At 38.9% G+C, this 26,939-nt stretch overlaps 1 long non-coding RNA gene across 1 annotated transcript in view; it reads left to right on the top strand.

The window, feature by feature from the left end:
• Positions 1 to 4,244: 4,244 nt before the first annotated feature.
• Positions 4,245 to 26,939, top strand: part of LOC123513072 — a 222,167-nt gene continuing 199,472 nt past the window's right edge. Inside the window, exon 1 of the long non-coding RNA XR_006677254.1 lies at positions 4,245 to 4,526. This is a non-coding gene — a long non-coding RNA (uncharacterized LOC123513072). The remainder of the gene's footprint in view (positions 4,527 to 26,939) is intronic.

Below are 26,939 nucleotides of genomic sequence, written 5' to 3'. Positions count from 1 at the left end.
CTCCATCTAACAACTGTCTTTATTATAAAACTGACTGGCTGCTCTGCTACGTATAAGTGCGTATGTAAAGCACGGCGACATGGTAGCGAGTGAAATATCACTTCTAAATTTATCAAAAACGTTAATGAAGCGTGGAGGTCATGAAGTACGAGCATATATAGGAAGCATCAATACCTTTCCGCCTATTTGTCAGTCTGTCTGTGTCATCTTTAGAGTTCATACCTGAAATGTTCATCCTAGTAAACACTAATGATGGATGTCTGTATTAAAAAAAAATAATAATATATATTATACTTGTATCGATGTACTCAGTATATGACCGTCAGTAAGTCAAATTCTTATTTCATACGAGAGATTCACACCAAACAGACACACACTTATGCTTATGAAAATTTCAAGGAAAGAAATGAGGGACAAAGGTTTTCCCAGGCAGCTTATCTCCTACATAGGCTCACACATCTCGGGGATTGTCGCATGCTGAGCCCGGCATAGACCGGCCCAAGGCAACCGGGGAGCAGACGACCCGCATCAAGCACAGGAGTTGATGGCCACTGCGGGCGTCTGCTTGCTGGGGTAATAGGAGAAAGCCAACGCTGGTGGCTCAGGGAAGCGGCAGTGCAAGGTCGACGCGGAAAATTACTCGAGGAATTACGACAACCAGAAACAGGTTTTCCGCCTTCATGCGCGCGCCGGTTTTCGAATGTGTCCACGGGTTGGAGTTGGAAGAAGAAGAGAAGGGAATGGCGACAATAAATAGATTACCGACACAGATAAAACAGAAAAATAAAACTAAATTTACATCATGGAGGAAAGAAGAGATAAATGCATGTCTAGAATATACAGTTGGAAAAACAACTGGATTAATATTTTTATGGAACTGCAAACTTCCCTTTCACAAATATAACTGCGTCTCTCTCTCTCTCTCTCTCTCTCTCTCTCTCTCTCTCACACACACACACACACACACACACACACACACACACACACACACACACACACACACACACACACACACACAGCGACCTTTTGAATCCTCTCGCTAAAAATACACCTTAGAACACGGTACACATTATAAAGACACAATAAGACAATGCAACACTCACCCCTTCAAGGCAAAGATACAGTAACACCTCAGTGGTCCGCGTTCCGGTGAGTCTCACACTGTATTTCACTGTATTTCCCGAGTGGAGGTGAGTAGATACGGACGCTGCGGGGAAAAATGGCAAATGAAAAATAAATAAATAAAAGTTGGTAAATTGACACGTTCATGATTAATTCTCTCTCTCTCTCTCTCTCTCTCTCTCTCTCTCTCTCTCTCTCTCTCTCTCTCGCGTCGCCGCCTACACACCAGTCGCTGAAGCCAAATGAGTGAGAAAAAAAATCCAGTTTGCAAAGAATTATTCAGGGTTCGCTGGAACAGATGCAATCCGCAGTCCAGCTGGAGTAATCTTGCGTATAAGTACGTGGATTATATATACAGTTTACACATTTGGCTCGCTGGCAATGTGTGTGTGTGTGTGTGTGTGTGTGTGTGTGTGTGTGTGTGTGTTGCAATCACATTCTTGGTAGGCACAATCACAGTGACGAAACGGAAGGCATTACAAACACTGAGAGAATGCTGTGTAAAGCAATTATGTTAACGATGACACAATAATAAAAACAAAAGCGGCATCACCGGCAACAACAACAAAAACATCATCATCACCAACAACAACAAAAAGAAGAACAACAATGGAAGCAGCAGCAGAAACAACAATAATACGGTAATGCTAACAATAATCTACATGAGAAAGACTATTTTCACCCTCATGTTTTCATGCCATTTGAAAGAGCAATAATAATAATTCGGTGATGGAAAGTAATCAACGAGTCTTTGTTACTTATTTAAGAGGAAAAAATAGGATATAATAATGGATGCAACTCTATTCAGTACAATACCTGCATGTGTTGCGCGTCTGTATTGTTTCAACACAGAATATGATTGTATTGCATAAGGGACCAATAGAGAGAGAGAGAGAGAGAGAGAGAGAGAGAGAGAGAGAGAGAGAGAGAGAGAGAGAGAGAGAGAGAGAGAGATTAATACATATACTTTGGCCTTAATTAAAGCGGTTCACGTATAAATCTTTATCATCCAAACTTCACTGTTTGTTTTGCTGCTCACTCAGAGGATTTCTTTTCTTGCACTGAGCAACATTTCAAGGCTGAGTTGGGTACGAACTTTGAAGGAAATTATCTTGAAAACTTATAAGGAGCAGCAAGGAATGACTAGATCGACTACAGAAGATAGCAGGCAACACTGACCTTTACGGGCTAACACGTCTCTACGAGTACAATAGAGATAAAGGATTTGTGAGGAACCTATCTTACCTTTGATTTATGCTGTTCATGTCTGTGTGTACGAGGCACATGTAAAGCTAAGGAGATCAATCAAGAAGTCCAGATTCTCAGCGAATGATGTTAGTGCGTAAAAATAATTAGAAAATGTGTGTGTGTGTGTGTGTGTGTGTGTGTGTGTGTGTGTGTGTGTGTGTGTGTGTGTGTGTGTGTGTGTTTAATAATAAAATAATAATGATAATTAAAAGTTTATTGAAAGGAGCTCAGAATATAGGTAACCAAAGGCTGAAAATATACATTAGAGGTAGAAGGAAACATTAAAAGTAATGAGGAGACAGACCAAATAAAGGTAGAAAATACAGAAGCGGGCATGTTTTTTTTTTTTTTTTTTTCAATATGGCCTAGGTAACACTCAAGTTTGAATGTCTTAGTTAGGTCTCTGTTATAAGTTTATACTTTATCAAGTTTTACCTATCAACTCATTTACGTATTTATATTTACTAATAAAATAAGTAAGTTTATTGAATCATAGTTGGCTAAAAGTACCGCATAAACTATTCGTAATTCATACATCCTCCTTGCCTGTCTTCAAAACGAAATTAAGTTTGAATTTAAAAAAAAACTAACGTAATTTTTGTATAAGAGAGAGAGAGAGAGAGAGAGAGAGAGAGAGAGAGAGAGAGAGAGAGAAAGGCGCCGTAGGTCGTATGGGTCTGTGAGAGGATTCACTTGTCCATGGAGTCGAGAGGCATCGAACCCTAAAGTAACCAAAGAATGAGGCACCGCCGACACGACCATGTGACTTCCCGGGGAGGAGAGAGGAAAAAAAAAAAATGATGATGATGATGATGATGATGATGATGATGATGATGATGGTGGTGGTGGTGGTGGTGGTGATAGAAAAGATGTCGATGATAATGGCGATAAATAAGACAAAAGATATTATCATATACGGTGTGTATCAAAATCGAATAAAGCTAATGAATACATAATTAAATGAATAAATAAATGAGTCAATAAGCGAGGCAGCAACATGAGAAGTTAATTAAATACCGTTACGTCACAAACAACAGGCGGCGTACATGACACTTAAGTGCGGGAGGAAGCAGTGTTGCCAACCGTAGGGCAATTGCCCTACGCGTAGGGCAATTTAGCCTCATATCCTGGTCTGTAGGGCGGTAGGGCAATTTTACAAAATTTGAGCAAAACGTAGGGCAATTACGATTTCTTGGTATGAGTGATAATTATTTTGCATCAAAAGATTAATTATGTAAACGGAAAGGAAATATGCTAAAAAAAAGGTACTAATTTAAAAAAAATTCTATTACCCTCTACTATGTAACAAAAAAACTTCTTCAACAATAAATAATAAGTCACAAGTCATAACATAAAATGCTTCTCATAAATCTGACAGCCCCTTGTGATTGGCCCGTTTAAAGGAGAGAGCCAATCACAAGCCAGACGAGTCTGAGACGACGAATATATCCCTTGATAAACAGGAGCAGGACAGGTCTACTGTGTACATGTGAGCATGCTGCCGTCTTCTTTGGAACTGGACTGTATTAACGGCATTATGCATGTGTAGCCCTTTATTTAGGACTGTGTTAACAGGAAAACATAGTGATAGTATGGCTGATTCCCCTTCTACGCCCAAAAAGAAAAGACAGTACCGCGGGGAGCTAGATAAACAAGAAAAGGAGACTCCCAGGAAGCAAAAGTTTAGAGATGTATGGCTACAGGTAAGAATTATAACTAATATCGAGATATTTTCATGATTCATCCTGAATCGTAGGGCAATGAAGGAAAATGTAGGGCAATTTCAGTGTCTGTGTAGGGCGAAGTAGTCTGTAGGGGTTGGCAACACTGGGAGGAAGGCGAGATGAGAAAGGAGCTGCGCAACTGCGCACATGTTACAGGTACTCGAGTGAGTGGACTCTGCCGTTAATATTTTGTTATTTAAGCATTTAGCGTTACCGGAGGCAAGTTCTCGGTATAATGATGAAGAACGAGTGACATAGAGAACCAGGAATACATGGAAAAAGAGACTAATTAAGGACAATGAAAGAGGAAATGTTACTCACCGCAGTGCAATTTCTCGAAGCACTGGAGTGCCGCTGGCTATCATCTCCATCACTTCGCTACGCTGCTCTAAGGAACAAACACAGCACAACATACCGTTTACGAAAGCCAAAGTAAGTGCAGTCCAACTATTTCAGTAGTATAACACTAGAAATAAGCTTAAAACAGGTAATTGTGTCATTGAACAACCAATCGCAACACCGGTATCGCTGCGGCGGGAACAGTGGTGGCGGTGGCGGTGTGTTGGTAGTTGGTGTGCCTGGCGTAGGAGCAATTGCTTGGCCTGACCCCAAGCAGCTCTTCCTTGACTTGGGGAAACTTTGCGTGGTTGTATTTTGTTGGCCAAGATAAGTGGAACGTGTAATTTTGGATGCTGTACAAAGGAAAGGACGTGTTTCATTTAAAAGTTTTTAGAGGGTAGCGAGCGCCATCTGGAGGTTCGAGTTGGAGTTAGCTTCCGCCCTCCCACGGCGACTTTTATCTCAACTTTTATTTTTTCGATGATTGTAAAGTTTGGCGGCAATGTAAGACAACACCGATTTGCATGAAGTATTTATCATTGGCCAAGGAGGAAAGTTTTAAGTATTGTCATTTGAAAATATATAAATTATTGTTCTCGTTGGAATCTCCTCCCATCCCTCCCCAAATAATCTCCTTCGCTTGTTATCACTCGTTACTCTCCATTTCACGTCCCTTCCTTACTTCGTCTCTTACAATACTAACTTTCACAATACCTTCCTTTTACTTGCACACATACAGTTATATGTTCCTTCTATTAGCCCTTCAGATTTACTACAAACAAGCCAACAATGACAAATAGCCATTAGTGCTTATCCCCTACCTTCATTGTGTCCTATACCTCCTTCCTACTATTCGTTTCCCTTTGTCTACCTTCAACCTTCTCTATTAACTTTCGTTTTTCTCATCCTTCCCTCTCGCCGCTCCTTTCACTTCGCCTATCTTCCGGCCTCTGTACCTCCACCACCACCACTACCGTCCCGTACTCTGCCCTCCCCGTCTCTAAAACAATACGAGCTTGTAATAATTCATGTATATGCGTTGTTATTCCATATTGCCAGGAATTTGAAGTAAAGGTACAGTGGCTAGTTTACGGGCATGAAGGGCAGCGGGCGTTATGGACCCTGTATTATGGGGGAAAATTAACGTGTTTGAGAGGAATACACACATCATGCTACTTTAATAATTTCTCCCACTACTACCACTAGCTAATTAAATATACTTATAGAACTAATATGGCATTACTAATACCGCACGAGATGTTTCCTCCTACGTGTGAATTTTTACACTGCCACTAATGCCTCCGCTCCTTATCCTGCTGGTGCTGCTGGTGCTACTACATTTTTCTTCCCATTACTCTAGCTAGTGCAGGCAGCCTTACAGTTAATTCTAATTAATAGATTTTTCTCCTCTCATATCTCTCCTTCCCCGTTGCTCCCTATCCCTTGGCCTCTCTTGCATCTTCCCTTCGCAGTCTTTTGTTCTTCCCCCCTTCCTTTCTTTAGAAGCTAAAAGAACTTTTTCAATATATCATAACTATAGATACCAACAACAACTTTGGAGATGAATAAAGGGAAATGACGGAAAGTAGCAGACACCTTTACGTTTTCCTGTTCCACATGAAAATTCACTGTCGGAATTTGATAAATACTGAAGAGTTTGGCTACGTTACAACCTTCATCAGGTCTTTCCTATGAATATAAGATTAAAAGACATTACTGAATTGAGTGAACCTGTAAAGATGCCTGTATAAAAATGTGCAAAAATAAGCTACCAATTAGTTCATAATTTTCTCTCTCTCTCTCTCTCTCTCTCTCTCTCTCTCTCTCTCTCTCTCTCTCTCTCTCTCTCTCTCAGGCGAATAAGGCAAACAGCAGCCACAGCAGCAGCAGCAGAGACTAAGCGATGGAACATAGGGTGTCTGCCATCTGGTGTTAGGCTCCGATAAGAGTCTATTTATGTGTTTGGGATAATGTGGCTCACTTTTATCTTGCCGGGGAATGCGATAACGCTGCAGGTATTAAAGTCGCTTAGGAACGGTCCCTGTGAGTTGGGGTTAAGCTTTTTCCTTTTTTTTTTTTTTTTTGTTTTGTGTGTGTGTGTGTGTGTGTGTGTGTGTGTGTGTGTGTGTGTGTGTGTGTGTGTGTGTGTGTGTGTGTGTGTGTGTGTGTGTGTGTGTGTGTGTGTGTGTGTGTGTGTGTGTGTGTGTGTGTGTGTGTGTGTGTGTGTGTGTGTGTGTGTGTGTGTGGAGGTTGGAATGTTTAGTCATAAAAGGCGCTTCTTTTCCTAACTTCCTTTTGATTTTGTTTTTAACTTTATTTGTTTTCTGTTCTGACTGGAGTGATGGTAGTTGTTGTAAGCAGACAGATGCACATCACCTCTAGTAGAGTGTATATATATATATATATATATATATATATATATATATATATATATATATATATATATATATATGTTACACACCCGTTTGTGAATTGCCCATTTCATGAAATGGGCAAACCCAATTCATGAAATGAACCTAACCTAACCTAACCTAACCTAACCTATCCTAACCTATCTAACCTAACTAACTAATTCTAACCTAACCTAACCTAACCTAACCCAATTCATGAAATGTGCAATGGAGAGGCCATTTCATGAAATGGTTAGTTAGGTTGTCAGGTTGGTTAGGTTAGGTTAGGTTCATTTCATGAATTGGGTTTGCCCATTTCATGAAATGGGCAATTTCACAAACGGGTGTAACATATATATATATATATATATATATATATATATATATATATATATATATATATATATATATATATATATATATATATATATATATATATATATATATATATATATATATATATATATATATATATATATATATATATATATATATATATATATATATATATATATATATATATATATATATATATATATATATATATATATATGAAATTTTTCTTTTGTGTATTTTCTTTCTCTTTTACTGATACTGACAGGTGAAAATAGATTTTTTTTCTCCACGGATGCTAAACTATTCGATGAGGACAAGGTATGGTTCTGTCTGTGTCCTTGTGTGTGTGTGTGTGTGTGTGTGTGTGTGTGTGTGTGTGTGTGTGTGTGTGTGTGTGTGTGTGTGTGTGTGTGTGTGTGTGTGTGTGCGTGCGTGCGTGTGTGGGTGCAGCTGCAGAGCGGGACAGTATTTACGTGACCAGTTCAATCACTGGGCATGTCGGTACAAAGTTTTTAGTTCGCAACGCCACTTTTGACTCGACACCCCGTGCAGGGCAAGAGGGAGGGAGAAAAGTGCAAAATGCCTGAGGGGCGACGTACTGCCGTAACAAGTAACAGGATTTTTTTCTCTTTTAACTATACCTGTCAGTGAGGTTTGGAAAGAGCTGGAGAGAAAAGGAAAATAAAAACAGCACGGGACACATTCCCTTGATCTTTGGGCACCTACCCTTTGTCAGCTGTGAAATAGTGGGTAGGGGTGGACAGGTATGCGCCACAGTGAGAAAGTTGAACGTGAATATAGGGGAGAGGCGTTTGGCTTTTCAGGTAAGCGCCATTATTTTCAGTTTTATTTATTTTTTTTTTCTCTCGTATTGTGTCTTTTTCAGATGTAAAATAACAGGAATGTTGAGACCTTTTTAATTCTGACGCCTGACAAATGAAAGGGAAACGTTGATGTTATCTTACGGAATTTCACGCTTTATGAAATTAATGAATCAGTCAAAATACAAATAATGATAATAATGATAATAATAATAATAATATTAATAATAATAATAATAATAATAATGATAATAATACCTAATAATGATGAAAATAACAATAACAATAATAATAAAAATAATAATAATAATAATAATAATAATAATAATAATAATATATAATAATTATGATGATAATAATAATAATGATGATAATAATGATAATATTAATGAAAATGATAATAATAAAAATAATAATAATGATAATAATAATAATAATAATAATAATAGTAATAATAATAATAATAATAATAATAATAATAATAATAATGATAATAATATCTATCAGTAATAATAATAATAATAATAATAATAATAATAATAATAATATATAATAATAATGATAATAATAATAATGACAATAATAGTAATAATAAAAAAATAATGAAAATAATAATAACAATAATAATAATAATTATAATAATAATAATAATAACAATGATGGTAATAACGACGAGAGAAGGGGTGACATATATCGTCCCGGCAATGGTGTCCACGTTAATGCAGTGATACATTCCAGTATGCAGGACGCAGGGCAGAAAGGGCACCGTCACGCCACACAATGTACAAAGAACAAAGTGATTGGTCCGCAGCGGAGAGAGAGAGAGAGAAAATAACCTAATTGAATCCCTCTCCCGGGCACTTTAATATTCCCTAACATTCGCTCACTGGGGACTGACGATTCGAGAGAGAGAGAGAGAGAGAGAGAGAGAGAGAGAGAGAGAGAGAGAGAGAGAGAGAGAGAGAGAGAGAGAGAATAACCATTAGCAGAGATTTCATTGTAGCCGCTACGAACAGGTAGGTGTTATAGGTCGGCATATCCATCGTGTTACGTCATGCATCCTCCTTTATTTTGATTATTGGTTATGATTATTCTGGAAGGACATTCATTACTTTATCTATAATAGTTTTTTTTTTCTTATTTATACCATGTGGGCTTTTCACGGGAATTTACGTGAGCTATAGGAGATCAAGAATGTTCATATTTCTTGTAGATTTCACGTCGTCTGTTTTGAATATCAACATGAATATCGTACTTGAAATTACAGCCACGATATAACTATTACAATCATTTCTTGTTACATTTATAGTTGCAATGCTTTCCACTTATTTTTATTTCCCATCATCGCATTTCATATCGTAATTATTATCACATTCGTTTTAATTTCCATTTGTATGCTAAAGCTGTTTTAGCTAATGTTAATCTACCATTTCGCACTCACTTAATGGATGAGTAAGGAAAATGGCATGAAGGTCTGCTTAGTGAGATAGAATTTAAGTGGGTGAAGAGTGATGGGTGTGCCAGCGTTAAGTAGCCTTTGTCCGTAAATTAATCTACTAAAACATACTAACGCCCTGTTGTTCCTTTACGTAATATATCAGCAGGCCGAGTAACAGCTGGTTCCGACGCGTCCATGCAGCTGGCTGACTATTAATTCACTCCGGCGGGCTTTTAGAATTATTAGTACACCACCTTAAGCCACGCTCGCACCTCATCCCTGCTGTATTAACCCTTTCCCCCTTCGCCGCTTTGCACCTTTCTCTCGCTTCTTCCTTCCATTACTCATCTTTTTTTTCTTCTTTTTTTTTTCTTCATCTTCCTCGTCCTCCTCCTTCTCCTCCTCCTCCTCTTCCTCTTCCTCTTCAGTCCTTTCTCTTCCTTCTTTCTTGCTCAATATTTTCCGTTTATTACCTTTTTTTCCCGTATTTTAGTTTGGCTCCTGTTCTCTCTTTTGCTGCTTTCATTGTGTTCATGTGTTGGTATGGAAAATGTGTGTACTGCAATACGACACCTTGTTCAACACCAAAGTTAATAGATTTTTGGGAAGAATATTAGGAGCCTATGAATTTTGGCTCAGAGTAGTTATAAAAAGAAAAGTAAATTATAAACTAGCATTTTATTCCTGTCGTTTTGTCCTCTTTCCCTTATTTTCTATCGTTCTTTTCTATAAACTAGCATTTTATTCCTGTTGTTTTGTCTTCTTTTCCTTATTTTCTATCGTTCTTTTATATAAACCTCCACTAGATTTAATTTCTCGCATCTCATTAAGCCTTACATTCTTTCGTATTCACTTTCTTTCCTTTTTCCCTTTACAATCCATCACCTCTTTTCCTTTTCGCGAGGCACTTTTTTTCTTTTCTGTTCGTTCCCTTTCTTTTATTCTCACTCCAGCTGCACCGCTCCCCTTCCTTCACCTTTACCTCAGTCTCCTTCATCTTCCCCCACAGTCTTTCCTTCCTCTCATCCATCCACATTGCACTTCCCTTGCCTCACGCACTCCTTATTCCCTCTCCGCTCCTTTCTCTCTCTCTCTCTCTCTCTCTCTCTCTCTCTCTCTCTCTCTCTCTCTCTCTCTCTCTCTTCTATCTCATGCTCACGCCCATTTGTTCCCCGCCCCTGTCTTTCACCTGTCGTTAATGGAGTTGAGGTGCTCCTGTGATGCATACATGTGTTGTGAACATAGAGAGAGAGAGAGAGAGAGAGAGAGAGAGAGAGAGAGAGAGAGTTCATGCAAGTTTTCGTGTAAAGGTAAATTAAAATAAAAGAAGGGTTGGAAAATTCAGCAGATTAGGTAAAGGGGGAAGCATTGTGTGCCTCGGCGGCAAACGTGCGAAATAAATGAGGGAGTAATGCAGGAAGATTTTGTTCTCTTAAAATTTGTTTTGCAGTTGAAGGAGAAAATAAGCGTCGAAGTAAATAGAAAAGAATAGAGGGATTTGCAAGGAGGGAGCGTTATTATTTAATGTTCAGTCTTTGGGTAAATGGAAACAACCATAAATAGGAAAAATATTTCTACCTCTTTGTAGCTGAAAACTTTGTTAATTAAGTTCTCTAAAGAAAATTTACTCTAAGTCGGAAGGTAAAAAGGAAGACGTATTCATTCAATGGGTGAACTCCAGAACCTTCACTCGAGATCTGGGAGAAGAAAGAGTTTTAACAGAATGAAGAGGCGTTATTGTTCTTATCAGTATCATTAAAATTGACCTTATTTCGTTCTTTATTCAGTGATGTATTATGCATTTGAATAATCAGAGGAAATACTAGAGGTAATTAAGGTAGAATTGATTGACATTAATTTATCGTAATGTTGGAGCAAATGTAGAAGATTTATTTAACATTAGGAGAAGGTGAAAGAGTTGTTAAAAGAAATGTTCAGTACACATGTATGTATCAATGATAGAGTGTTAAATCCTGCAGATAAAAATTTATAAATGATATTTAAGTTGTTAATAGTGGTAATTGTCATTTAATGTTAGAAGAAACGTAGATATACTCGTATATATAGGAGTGTGAAAAATGTGTTAGAAAAATTACACAAAAGATATTTAGTATAACAATGGTGAGATTTCCATATACTGTTAGAAAGAACAATGAAATATAGATGAGTGAATATTGTGTTAGAAAAATGCAAAACAAGAGGAAAGAAGCATTCAAGTTAGCACTGACAGGATGTAATTGTACCGTCACATCAAGGAACATATCTCACCATGCTTTCTTCACGTCGTACTTTGTCTTGATTTTTTTTCCAATTTACACACTGAGTCACTGTGAGTTACAGTTTGACAGTCGACAGTCGAGCTCCAGCTGTTATAACGCAGAGTTTCATATCACTATTGAGGGAGGAAAAAACTAGATAAAAAAGGCCTTCTGTGCTACACGGGGCATCTCACGCTAACGAAGTGTCACGAGCAAGTGTTGGCGTGATGGAAAAGCCGACCTCCTGACGCGGCCGCTGCGTGAAAGTGGGGACTGGGAGGTACTGTTAAGATGAACGCTGAAGGCGGTCTTTCTCTAGTCTTTCTTCTGTTACTCTTCTTCCTGTGTAGATCTTCCCTTTCCATTTTCTCCTTCCCTCATCTTTCATCAGTCTTCTGTCAATTACTCTCTCTCTCTCTCTCTCTCTCTCTCTCTCTCTCTCTCTCTCTCTCTCTCTCTCTCTCTCTCTCTCTCTCTCTCTCTCTCTCTCTCTCTCTCTCTCTCTCTCTCTCTCTCTCTCTCTCTCTCTCTCTTTCTACGTCCTTTACTGTCTTTCCCCTATCGTGATACTTTTCTTCTGTTCATCATCGTCATTTGATCGTGTCAGAAGAGAAAGATAAAGAACAGATAATGACATCACTTTATCGTTTTCGTGACTATCATTTGTGAAGTCCAGAACATGTTGATTAAGCTTTTATGTTTCTTATTTGTTTTTATCCTTGAAGAGAACTTAGACAATGGCGCTGAAATGTTTAGAACTGTAAAGTGTGTATATAGTTTGCTCTCGTAAGTAGAGGATGTCAGAAAAGCGTCTGAATCTAAGTTTACCCTTTTGGTAGGGAAACTCACAAGAAAGAGATAGGAATGAAAGAAGGAACGAACAAGAAAAAAAATAACTTGGAACGGTTTTCATCTCGTGTCCCAGGATGCTATGCTAATCACTACCACATGAATGGAGGTTTAGTAAGATTTTTATGCGCCTGCTACGTAGAGGACTTCAACGTCTTTGTACCGTATTGTAAAATTTCTAAAGGAAGATAAATATAAGGCTTCACCGGAGACATGAGTGACAGACGGCGTGTGTGAGGATGAGACGTAACCTATTACTGGGCTAGACTTTCAGGAGCAGTGTTGTCAGCGGCACTTGCGGTGGCGGCGATTGTTCTTCACTGGGAATAGAATCTTCGCGGGAGGAGAGAGAAGAAAGAAAGAATGAAAAACGATATGACGAAATGTGTTTAGTGTAATAAAAAGAAAACACATGTGTTGATTGTGACGGAAAGGAAAGAAAATGTAGGCTTAGTAATGGAAATAAAGAGAAAAGGATGACGATGACGATAGTGATGATGATGATGACGATGATGATGATGATGATGATGATGATGATGATGATGATGATGATGATGATGATGATGATGATGATGAGGAGGAGGAGGAGGAGGAGGAGGAGGAGGAAGAGGAAGGCAAAGTATAGAAAGAGAAGTAGGTAGTGATGGTGGAATATAACTTGTCGAAATGCTGTTCTGTTGTGACCCAAATAAACTTCGGCACATTAATGGCTCAACCCATTGTATTTAGGCCTAAACACACACACACACACACACACACACACACACACACACACACACACACACACACACACACACACACACACACACACACACACACACACACACAGGATTGACACCACGTTGAACTTTCATAATAATTAAAGGTTATTTTCAACAGTTTATGAGGCAGAAATTGTAGTATCTAACATTCCTCTTTCCTTTAATCCTCCTCCACTTACCTTCCCTCTCCTTCACTTCATAGGTTTCTCATTCTGAACATTCCCTACTTCACTTCCTCATCTATTCTGTTTTAACCACTTTCATCTCCTTTCACTCCTTTCATCCTCCAACTCCTTCACTCTCCATCCCTCCCACCTGCCGCGCAACAGCTTGTCTGCCCCTCTTTCCGCTCGTTCCCTCCTTTTCCTCCCTTTCACATCAACGGTAGCTTTCCTCTCTCTCCTTTCCCTTCCTCATTCGTCTCTCCATTCATATCACTTGCTTTGGCACAACTCACCCCTCTTCTTCCTTTCCCTCTCTCTCTCTCTCTCACTCTCCCTCTCGTCCCAAGCCACCCTTTTCTTGTCTTTCATCCCTTCCCCGAGCTCCAGTTTCCTAAGAATCCGGATCAAGGTACCTCAGTGGACCAACAAACAGACGTAAGCACGACAAGACGGGCTCCCTCAGGGCTGTAATAACTTTTCAGCCGTAAGAAATTCACCCAAACATTGGAACGTGATGCGAATGTGAAATATGAACACACACCTCGCTTCCTTTTATCCTCTCTGAAACCCTATCCATCCCTGTGTCCTCGTCCTTATACTCTCTCTCTCTCTCTCTCTCTACGTGCTTGATTTCTTGTTGTTTCTCTCTGTCTTTCTTTCATTTCTTTTCTTCCTCTCTTTCTCCTCTCTCTTTTTTTTGTCTCCCTTCCACATTCCCTCCAACAATCCTTCGCCTTCCTCTGCCGTTCCCTCTCCCTCCGTTCCTCATGCAAGTCTGTAGTTTTCCGACACTTTACCGACTTGCTCCTTGGATCTGACTCTTTCACTTTTTCGTGTTTCCTATCTTCTCTTTTTTCCCCTGTTCGTTTGTTTCCTTCCCTGTATACGTATTGTTTTTTGTTTCCTGTTTTTTTTCCCCTCTACGTGGCTCCATTGTTGTTTTTCTTCTTTCTTTTATCTGTGTTTCTGTTATTTTGTTTGTGTCAACGAAACGATTTAATGTACAGTGGTATTGCTTTCTAGATAAAACATGTAAGGAGGTTCTTCCCCATATACCTCCTCCTTCTCCTCCTCCTTCTCCTCCTCCTCCTCCTCCTCCTCCTCCTCCTCCTCCTCCTCCTCCTCCTCCTCCTTGCATTATCTTTTTTGCCACTTTTCACTCTTATTCTTCTCTAATTCGTGACATTCCTAAATAATTAAAACAGCCCGCGTATCCCTTCACCACCCTTCCACATGTTCTTACAAAGAGTATAGTTTTGTTTTGTCTTTGCCTAATCGCTTCATCGTCATTTCAGTTATTTTTTTCTAATTTCCCTAGTTTTCTTTATTTATTCACTTTTTATTAATTTTTGGTGTGTGTGTGTGTGTGTGTGTGTGTGTGTGTGTGTGTGTGTGTGTGTGTGTGTGTGTGTGTGTGTAATTCACCTCGGTCGCCTGCTGGTCACCCAACCATTACGGAGCGAGCTCAGAGCTTCGGGTAGGACTGAGACCACATCAACACACTACACACACCGGAAAAGCGAGGCCACAACCCCTCGAGTTACATCCCGTACCTATTTACTGCTAGGTGAACAGAGGCCACACATTAAGAAGCTTGCCCATTTGCCTCGCCGCTTATCGGGACTCGAACCCGGCCCTCTCGATTGTGAGTCGAGCGTGCTAACCACTACACTACGCGTGTGTGTGTGTGTGTGTGTGTGTGTGTGTGTGTGTGTGTGTGTGTAATTCACTGTTTGTTTGATCTGCTGCAGTCTCTGTATGTGTGTGTGTGTGTGTGTGTGTGTGTGTGTGTGTGTGTGTGTGTGTTTTCTCTTCAAAAAAGAGGTGCTGTTCACTTCCTGGGATTGAAATTAGGTCTAGAAAGAAACTGAGAAAGTGGAAGAGGGAGTTGCTAGTACGCCTTTTCTCCCAGAACGTTAATATTAAAGGAGTTTTTTGAATATTTTTTTTATCTTCATTTTTTTCTGACTAGATACGTCACTTCTACTTATAAATAGAATGTGTATCAAAATGTTGTTATGGAAACGCATGTTCCTGCTCGCGATTTTCTTTATAATATCCGTAGAAGGTATAGGAACACACACACACACACACACACACACACACGACTTGAATTCTTTTAAGAGAGAGGCGTTAAGACATTTGTCCCTGAATTTTGCTTTACACTCATGTCTTTAGGGAAATGGCAACACAATGGGCCTTTTTCTTTTTTTCCCATATTCTGTTATCCTTGGCCAGCTGTCCCTCCTGCATAAACACACACACACACACACACACACACACACACACACACACACACACACACACACACACACACACACACACACACACACACACACACACACACACACACTTACTTTAACTAAGGCTTCATAATCTCGCCTCACTGTCCCTACTCCCTCCCTCTCTCCTTCCTGCCTCACCTCAGTTACGTACATTCCTTCCCTAATTATTTCGGTCTTAAAGAATAAAAATGTTAGTCAATGTGGAGCAGCATTTAGGTTTCTTACCAAATATAAATAAAATTCTACGTACGGCCTCCTATCAGTATTTCAAAATTCTCCTTGTATATATATATAACGCTGTGATGGTTATTGATAGGTGTAAATTACTGTTTTTGATATTGTTGTATTTTGATGCATTTGTGGTTTTTATTTGGATCTTATTTTGTTAGGTTTTTGTATGGGGCAATTTTTTTGTATGCATTTAGTGTAGTTTCTTTCCTTCCATATGATATTTGAATTTTTTTTTTCTTCCATTTCTTTTAAGATCTATTTATATATATTTATTCATTTTGTTTTACGTGTAGAGACTGCTTTTTCAATGCGTGTTTTAGGGTTGATTGATTCATGTCTTTTCAGAGTGGGGACTTTTTTTTTTATCATTATTGCATGTATAATATAAAGTGTGATTAGGTAATGATATTAATCTTTCTTTTTATTGTAGCCTTTTTTTTTTCTTCTATATTTTTTTTTCTTTTTTTTTTCCATTCAAGGCGCTTCTTTGGTTCAATAGTTCAAGCTACACTAAATGTGGCAGCGAGGATGAGGTATTCAAGTCTTGTGCTGAGGTGTCCAGCATCACACTGTACCTCTGTTCCGCGCATTACCGAGACAAATTATATGAACCAGGTCATGTATTATGGAGGTTCATTGTTCTAATTGGTACTTCAGAAATGGTGTAATGTGAAGCTGCTGCTGTCGTTTTGTTCCCGGTGATACTGACTTCCGCTGAAGTGAACCTGTCACCATTAATGGCGAGCACACGTGTGTACAGTGTCCTCTCAGGCGTGCATCCTAATCAGTAGGTATTAACATGATTTCGGTATATATATATATATATATATATATATATATATATATATATATATATATATATATATATATATATATATATATATATATATATATATATATATATATATATATATATATATATATATATATATATATATATATATATATATATATATATATATATATATATATATATATATATATATATATATATATATATATATATATATATATATATATATATATATATATATATATATATATATATATATATATATATATATATATTAAAATTCTGATCTTTCTTTCTTCTTGTATTTCCTATTCATATTTTATGATTGTTTCATTTAATTCAAACGAGACATGTGGTACATCATGAAGTCAATCAACTGAAAATACGAAAAAAAAGAGATAGAATAAATAAGTAACTATAATAGTAAATAACACGAATTCTTGTAACTTTGAGACGTTAAAACAAACGACGGTAATAACAAATAAAGCAATAGGTCACTGATAACACCCTCACATTTCTCTTGCTCATGTCTTCCACTTGAAATGCTAATGGCTCACGGGGACGCTGGTTGAGGTGTACTTAAATCTTGCAGAAAGGCAATTCTTCACTCACCTTTCAGATTGATGTCAGTCACTGAAGATGTTAATTGCATTTCCATGAAAAGAACTGTAAAAAAGTAATTCACTCACAAGAAACTTCTGTCATTCCTAGTTCACTACATTTTGATCGAGCACAGATACGTGCAATATAAGTACAATCTGAGAAGTACGTAGCATGTATCGAAAAGATAAATATGTCTTTTCGACATGAAATGCAACGTTACGGACTTTGATACTTATTAGGTTTGCCATTTCGTTTGTAATTATTAGATTCAAAGTTAAGTTATAAAGGTCGAAAGTACGTACGCAGAAACAGGAAGTTGACCATTTTCTTTCGCTTTAGGCTGCCGGTGGGTGCGTCCGTGCGTGAATGTGGGCATATGGTGGCGGCGCGTGTGGGGCAGTGGGTCCAAAACGAAACTAGCCGGAAATTAAGTCTTTCTGAAACTGAGTGAACCGGATATGAAGTGGGTCTGAAACGAAATGCGTCGGAATGGAGGATCGCCCTGTAGAGGAGACTCTTTCTTTTTGTTTTCTGGGACCAGGGGAAAGGTCCCTATGGCGAAGATGGGGCTGTAGAACGCGTTACAGAGAGAGAGAGAGAGAGAGAGAGAGAGAGAGAGAGAGAGAGAGAGAGAGAGAGAGACTACTACTACTACTACTACTACTACTACTACTACTACTACTACTACTACTACTACTACTACTACTACTACTACTACTACTACTACTACTATTACTACTACTATTACTACTACTACTATTACAACTGTTGCTACTACTACTACTACTACTACTACTACTACTACTACTACTACTACTACTACTACTACTACTACTACTACTACTTCCACTACCACTACTACTATTATTGCTATTAAACTACTACTACTACTACTACCACCAATGTTGCGGCCTCTGCAAACGTACAAATAACAAGTAGTAATGAAAAATAATGTTTCATCTACTAACCTATATCATATGTAGAGAACATGAAAAAAATACTCACTGGCATAATAGTAACAATAATGATAATGATAATAGTGATAATAATAATAATAATAATAATAATAATAATAATAATAATAATAATGATAATGATGATGATGATGGTACTACTGCTAATAATAATAATGATAGGCATAATCAGAGCAAATAGTAATAATAATGATAACAGGGATAATCAAAGCAGGTGTAGTAACAGTTGCAGCAACAGGAAATGGCCAGCATCCTTGCGAGACACTGCCGAACTATCTTAAAGACTTTTCATTCCCATTGTTCACCTTTTTTTGCCGCCTAGACTCACACACTGTAGGTCTTTATGAAGGAAGAGCCAACACCTCGTCTCTTCCGGGGTCTTAATTAATTCATTACAGGACAACCACCACCACCACCTCCACCACCACCACCACCACCACCACCACCACCACCACCACCACCACCACCACCACCACCACCACCACCACCACCGCCATCATCTCCATGGGCCGGGCTTTGCTTCGTTTAGGTATTAGGCGCCGCCATTGACTGGACGTTGAATAAACTCTAATTTTGAATCCAGTCTGAATATGGTTGATTCACGGCGTAATGTGATTAGCCGGGTGTTGAGTCTCCTTTATGAGCGAGGATGTTGCTGTTGTTCTTGTTATCCGAGAGAGAGAGAGAGAGAGAGAGAGAGAGAGAGAGAGAGAGAGAGAGAGAGAGAGAGAGAGAGATTGCTTTTAGTCCCACGCAGCTAAAAAGAAATTTTTAAAAACAGACAGAAACCTGTTCACTTTATTTTCACGATGAGTGAAGACTCGGAAAACTAAATTTTTCTGTGAGGAGGAGGAGGAGGAGGAGGAGGTGGAATAAGAAGAAGAAAAGAAGAAGAAGAAGAAGAAGGAGAAGAAGAAGAAGAAGAAGAAGAAAAGTTAAGAAATGTAAAATAAGCAGTCAATCCTCCTGAGTAACCTTGTTGACTAGTGCTCCTCCTCTGAACACTACGTAACATCAGATCCAGGTATTCACAGGGTATTTTAATGAATGTTCCGCTATTTTTTATGCGGCACAAGGGTTCCAACACGTTAATTAATGAACACCCGGACTTGTACGAGTGCCCTTCGGAGAGCACGCATGAGTGACGCCCAAAGGATTTTTACCTTAGACGAGGAGAGGCAGGAAGTGAGGTAGGGAGGGAGGAGGAGAGGGACTATGGGGAAAGAAGTAAGGGAGTTTGATAGAAAGAGAAGTTAAAGAGTAATGACATACCTATGATGGAAGTTTGATGCAGGGTGAATAAAGAGCATCAGAGAGGAAAATAAGGTAGGAATGTGGGAGGAGAAAAACACTCTTTTGGCACCCAGTTGGAAAAATATAGGGCATAAGGGAGAGGCGTTTCCTTGTTTTGATTTTTTTTTCTTTAAGCTATTTTTTTCTGGTTTCACGTTAGTTATTCTGGTTTTCTACGGCTTATCTCTTTATTGCTGCCTTCACTGCTGCTGTCTTCACTGTTTTACCTCTTCTGTCTTTTCTCTGATACACACACACACACTCTCTCTCTCTCTCTCTCTCTCTCTCTCTCTCTCTCTCTCTCTCTCTCTCTCTCTCTCTTGTACTGGTGTTGGTGGTGCCGTGCTGCGTCCACTGCCGCTGAGCCCATCCGGACAAATGTATCTCTTACATTACGCAGGCTTATCACGGGATTCCTCTTCCCTTGGAAGTATAATCATCATTCCTGCCTCGCCCGCCATCATGAAGTGGCGGTACTGAAGCAGCCTTGGCTCTGGTACTGGAGTTTCGTACTTGTCTGCGTTTTATTTGCTTCAGGTTCTAGATGGAGAGACGCTGTTTCTGTTGAATGATGTGATGAATTTGCCTACATTTGATATGCGTGACGTATTAGTCTTAGATCATGTATACGGTTATGTCAATATATGAGGTTATGACGAGTTTAACCCATTCAAGTACCATGACGTGTTTCCATATTTATTCTGCTTACTATTTGGTGATTTTATACAGCGTCAGATACTTTTGCTGGGATTAAAACAGTGAAAACTCTGGCCAATATTCTTCTGCCCTCCATAGACCCTAATGTTAATAAAATCGTACAATCATGTCCAAAACTCACGATAAAGATGCGTCCCAGTGTTGAAGGTATTGATAAAACCTAGATTAATTAATATATTTGTGAGATGTACTTTATGGTGTTCTTTGGATTTCATTGGTAAAGAGTCAAGTTTCATCGAGAGATTAGGTCTGGATAGATATAGTTGTTTCTCTCAAATGAAAACAGTTAGTCATGCTGATATAGGAACACTCGCTGAATGTGTCACTGCATGCAGGATATTTGAAAGCTGACCGAGTTGATGTCCCGCAACAACGAAGATCTATGGTGCTGGCTACGGTTATGAGACAGTGCCTCTCTCACCAGGAAAAAGTTATAAGCCAATATTGAATTAGTAACTTAAAGAGATTGCGATCTGAACGCCCTTTCAGAGACAATGATGATAATGATAATGATAATAATAATAATGATAATAATAATAATAATAATAATAATAATAATAATAATAATAATAATAATAATAATAATAATAATAATAATAATAATAATAATGATAATAATAATAATAATAATAATAATAATAATAATAATAAAAATAGTAGAAATTATATTATTAATAATAATTGTTATTATAACAATAATGATAACGATAATGATGTCAATAGTAATAGTAGTAGTAATAGTAGTAGTAGTAATAGTAGTAATAGTAGTAGTAGTAGTAGTAGTAGTAGTAGTAGTAGTAGTAGTAGTAAAAGTAGTAGTAGTAGTAGTAGTAGTAGTAGTAGTAGTAGTAGTAATAGTAGTAGTAGCAGTAGTAGTAGTAGCAGTAGTCGTAGTAGCAGTAGTAGTAGTAGTAGTAGTACTAGTAGTAGATTAAGTATAGCCGAACAAGATAAAAGTAAAATATGGAATATCAGTCTGTGAAACCAAAACGCATCTCTATATAGTTGAACCTTTTCAGAGGAATATTAGAATTCGGAAATGTGCTCACTAAGACATCTTTAACCTCATTATAATGTGGTCTTGACTTTACTTATTGCTGGCCGAAGAGTAATCAATGTTGTGACTTTTCAGAGAGAGAGAGAGAGAGAGAGAGAGAGAGAGAGAGAGAGAGAGAGTCATAAAGCTATAGATAGGTTGTTGTTATTGGTTACGGGGTCAGTTCGGTGGTGGGGTTGGCTGGTTTGGTTGGTATAGGTTGGTGGGGAAATCTGCTGGTTCTGACGCCCCATACATACGCAATGAACCGGGGGGGTGGGTTGTGGGGGGTATTGACCTCGTCCGTGATTCTGAATACCTGATGACTTCATTAACGCGTGTCTCTGAGGGGAGAAGACTGGAAGGAAATGTGGAATGGTGGAGGAATAGAGGTTTCGAGAGCTGGGGAGATGGTGGCAAGGAAAGGACGAATGGAGAAGATGGGCTGCGAAAAATGATGAGGGTTGTTGTTAAGATGGAAGGATAATGATGTAAGCTGCGGGTTAAAAGAGAGATTGGATAGATCAGTATGGTATTATGGATTAAAAAAGAAAATAAGGTGCGATATTGGAAAAAAAATATAGGAATTATGGAAATCTAAGAAATAGAAATTGGAGTTTAAAACAGAGACATACTTGACACCCGAATAAAATGTGAATTAGTAAATATAATAGAACGATATACTGAAAAAATCATAACCTTTGACATTTCTAGTAATAATTAGAATTTGAAAACTAGAAGAAAAAAGCCTGAAAATATTCGAAGAAAAAACGTTAATTATAATGGTATGAGTTAGTTTGCTGAGAATAATACGTTCTTATGCAGAGGAAACTATGAACTACTGAAAATTAAAATGATAGTAAAATGAGTGAATAGTCGGTATATAAGCTATAGTAACTCGGATTTTGTAATGTTAATAAACATACAGAAATCGGTGAAATTTTGGTAAGTTAAAGGATCGTATTTGTAGTACAGGCAAAACAAATACAGAAACAAGCAGAAATGTGGAATAAAACAAGACTAAGTTAATAATCACAAAGATGTTTGAGAATGACTGATAACTGAGGACAAATGTACCTAAAGGCTGCAGAATGTTAACCACTTTTACGTCAGAATCTTTTTTGAATAATCACCAAAATCATGAAAATACTGAAGACCCCGAGAACATTCACTAGTTTGACTTTGAACTCTATCAAAAACAAAGTTATAGGTGTTTAATCCCTTCAGTACCATGACGCGTTTTCATATTCATTCTGCTGACTGTTTGATCGTTTTATACACCTTCAGAAACTTACGTTAGGATTAAAATAGTGAAGACTGCGGCCATTAATCATCTTACATTCACAGACCCATCCTAATGTCAATAAAATGGTCTAATCGTACACAGTTCTCAACGTAAAAATGTGTCGTAGTACTGAAGGGTTAGATAAATAATTTCTTTCTTCAGTTCGTTTTTCGATGATTTGGATACGATAACAAGTAGAGGTTTCGATGGTGACACTGTGATATTACCTTCATTCTTTCCGTCTTTTAGTGATGATGTGAACAATATGGAGTCTGCAATCTCCTTTCTTCGTCATTTACTCCACGATTACTGCCACTACCTCACTTCCTTATTATATTTTCTTTTACTCCAGCATTGACTTTTCTCTAATCTATAATAAGCTTACGTCTCTCTCTCTCTCTCTCTCTCTCTCTCTCTCTCTCTCTCTCTCTCTCTCTCTCTCTCTCTCTCTCTCTCTCTCTCTCTCTCTCTCTCTCTCTCTCTCTCTCTCTCTCTCTCGTACAACAACCACGATCGATGGAGGTGAACTAAAAATACTTCGGAGAAAATATAGTATACAATAATATACCTTAGCAGGAACTAATTATTTTCACATCTGCATCACGCTCCCAGGTGTCATAAATTTTGCTCCAGCGTGTATCCGCCTCCTGCCTGGGAAAGGAAGGTGAAGTGTAGTTACAAGAGGAGGAAGGAAACAGGATGGAAGTTTGGGTAGAAGAAGAAGAGAAAAGAAGCAGAAAGAAGAAGAAGACAGAGAGAGAGAGAGAGAGAGAGAGAGAGAGAGAGAGAGAGAGAGAGAGAGAGAGAGAGAGAGAGAGACTTTAATCAGTAAGCAAAAGCCTGCGAGACCCAAAGTGGGATTGGTTTCGGTGGTGAGGAGGGAACACAGTCACTCAGCGGTGTTGGTCGCTCCTCTCCCTAACAGATTACACGTACATTCATTTGGCAGGTGTGGTGATTAACTCCTTCAGGTGATACTCTATTGCGGGACGATGATGAAGTAGAAGACCGCTCTATCCCAATAGTTTATCCGGCGCCCCTCAGAAAGAAGTGGAAATACGAAAAGGTTTAAGTGCGTTTCCTTTGCTTGTTGGTTTAAATGGGTTTTGTGGCTTAGAGTGTTGCGTTTGCAGTTCATCACCTTTGAGATTCTTGTTCTTTTACTTCATGTTAAACTTTATAATATACGTGTAAGCCTCATAACGGTTCACAGCTCTGATATTTGCTCACCCTTTCTATTTCTGTGTCCTAGTGACCTCTTAACCTCTTCAACACCATGACAGGTTTTCATGTTTATTCTGTTTAGTATTTGGTGATTTCATGCAGCTGCAGAAACTTATGTGGGGATTACAATACTGTGGCCATTAATCTTCTGACCTCCATAGACCCTTCCTAATTTCAATAAAATCAATTAATCATACCCAAAACTCAAGGTAAAAATGTGCCTCAGTACTGAAGGGGTTAATCTTAATCTTTAGCCATTATAGTGTAACATCATCATAATGCTATAAAGTCTCAGCTGGCTGCCTGTTAATGTTAGTGATACTCATTAATTTTTTGTGTTACCTATTGTGCGTGTAGGTGTTGTAGCGGTTAAAAAAAAAAAATTTCATGTTTTGAAATGTTGGTTATTTTCACCACCACATCGCGGTTATACCCACTTTGCACTAATCCGTAAATGTCCTCTGATTACCTCACTTTTATTCGACACAGTCAGTTTATTTCCAGACACGAAAAAGGTAATTGTGTTTAACATTTTTAATCTTCCCGCGAATATACGCCTTAATTAGATGTTGGGTCTTTTGTTACTAAGAATTGCTGCAGTACGAGATTTCATGCTGATGATTGAGAGGCGCTGTAATTGCGTTCTCACTCACTTCTGCTTTATTTTTGTTGATGCATCCATATATTTGCGAATTTCGTAACCAAAACAAATACGTGGCGCTCGATTGGGCAATATTTTGAAGTTTCTATTTGGGTTTATCTGCAAACGGATGAGAGAGAGAGAGAGAGAGAGAGAGAGAGAGAGAGAGAGAGAGAGAGAGAGAGAGACAGAGAGAGAGAGAGAAGGAGAGGAAATTGTACTGTAAACAAGTAACGCCAAAAAAGTGAATCGTATCTAAACGTAATATCATAGAAATCCTCAAATCAAGCTCGAGAATTATGAGGCAGGTAAACTAATTAGTTCTGGCGGCCCACCTGATTGTCTGTGTGTGTGTGTGTGTGTGTGTGTGTGTGTGTGTGTGTGTGTGTGTGTGTGTGTGTGTGTGTGTGTGTGTGTGTGTGTACGTGTGCGTTTTAATTATGTCTGTGATGCTGTTCTGAATCTAGTCTTACTTGCAATCTTCTCTCTCTCTCTCTCTCTCTCTCTCTCTCTCTCTCTCTCTCTCTCTCTCTTCTCTCTCTCACGTATTTTAAATCTGCAGATTGTCCCTTTAAAAAAGGATGGATCCCACAAGCCCACTGTCTTTCTTTTACCGTTCTTCGTATATTCACCGATGAATTGTTAATCCGTTTATACACCAGCTAATCGTCTCTCAAACACACACACACACACACACACACACACACACACACACACACACACACACACACACACACACACACACACACACACACACACACACACATATACACCGCGTAGTGTAGTGGTAAGCACGCTCGACTCACAATCGAGAGGGCCGGGTTCGAGTCCCTGTAAGCGGCGAGACAAATGGGCAAGCCTCTTAATGTGTGGCCCCTGTTCACTTAGCAGTAAATAGGTACGGAATGTAACTCGAGGGGTTGTGGCCTCGCTTTCCCGGTGTTTGGAGTGTGTTGTGGTCTCAGTCCTACCCGAAAATCGGTCTATGAGCTCTGAGCTTGTTCCGAAATGGGAAGACTGGCTGAGTGACCAGCAGACGACCGAGGTGAATTACAGACACACACACACACACACACACACACACACACACACACACACACACACACACACACACACACACACACACACACACACACACACACACACACACACACACACACACACACACATCTTATCTCTCTCTCTCTCTCTCTCTCTCTCTCTCTCTCTCTCTCTCTCTCTCTCTCTCTCTCTCTCTCTCTCTCTCTCTCTCTCTCTCTCTCTCTCTCTCTCTCTCTCTCTCTCTCTCTCTCTCTCTCTCTCTTTGGCACTCTCTCTGGCACTCTCTTTCCCTCCTCCTACAGCTCACAAGTGTCATCTCCCAACCTGTCCAATCTGGCACACCTCCAAAGCCCACCTTGATACTCAGCTCATTTGAATATTTATGAAACCATCTTACTGAGGATAGGAAAATGGTGAGCTGCGCCTCCACACCAATGGCATCAAGGGAAAATAACTCATGAGTGTCAAGTTTGTCCCATATTTTAAGTCTCAGGATTACTTGCGAATATTAAGGAATGAGATAAGAAAGTGGTTTATAGAGTAAGTTTGCTTTACTGGGTGTTGAAAGTGTAGTGGTGTGTTTTTGCGTATGTATATTGAAGTGGTTGCTTATTTTGTGGATTCAGTGATGTGTTTTTAAGCTTGGGTGTCTTGATGATGCATTTTCTCTAGTAAACTTTGGACCTCCCTGTCTATTTCTGTATTTCCATCTTTCTACGATTTGACTTCTTTTAAGAGGGAGGTTTCAAGACGTTTGTCCCAATTTATCGGCTAATTCTTTTGGAGATTTAAGACAGGTTGTATTAAAGAGGGCCTTCTTACTTTTTAATCTTTTGTTGCCCTTGGCCGGACTCCCGTCATGCATAGAAATAAAAAATAAATGTTTTCGTTTTAGGATTTACGTATATGTGTATTCAGTTTAGTTATGTCACTGATGCTTTGCTTTCCGTTTTAAATCTCGTATTATGTTAATGAATATCAGTTTTGTTTTCCCTTTTTTTCCCCTTTCTATGGATATGTTACTTATCTGTTTTTTATATTTTTCACCTTTTATTCTTAGCATTAATCGTTTCTCTCTTCCTCTCCTTATTCTTCTTTCTCTTTTTCTCTTATTATTCTCGTCGTCATCGTCGTCATCGTCATCGTCATTGTCCTCCTCCTCCTTCTCCTTCTCCTTCTCCTTCTCCTTCTCCTTCTCCTTCTCCTCCTCCTCCTCCTCCTCCTCCTCCTCCTCCTCCTCCTCCTCCTCCTCCTCCTCCTCCTCCTCCTCCTCCTCCTCCTCCTCCTCCTCCTCCTCCTCCTCCTCCTCCTCCTCCTCCTCCTCCTCCTCCTCCTCCTCCTCCTCCTCCTCCTCCTCCTCCTCCTCC

This window comes from Portunus trituberculatus, chromosome 35 (genome assembly GCF_017591435.1).
Source record: "Portunus trituberculatus isolate SZX2019 chromosome 35, ASM1759143v1, whole genome shotgun sequence".
Taxonomy (NCBI): domain Eukaryota; kingdom Metazoa; phylum Arthropoda; class Malacostraca; order Decapoda; family Portunidae; genus Portunus; species Portunus trituberculatus.
The sequence above is the reverse complement of the archived record's forward strand: the minus strand, read 5'-3'. Positions and strand labels throughout refer to the sequence as shown.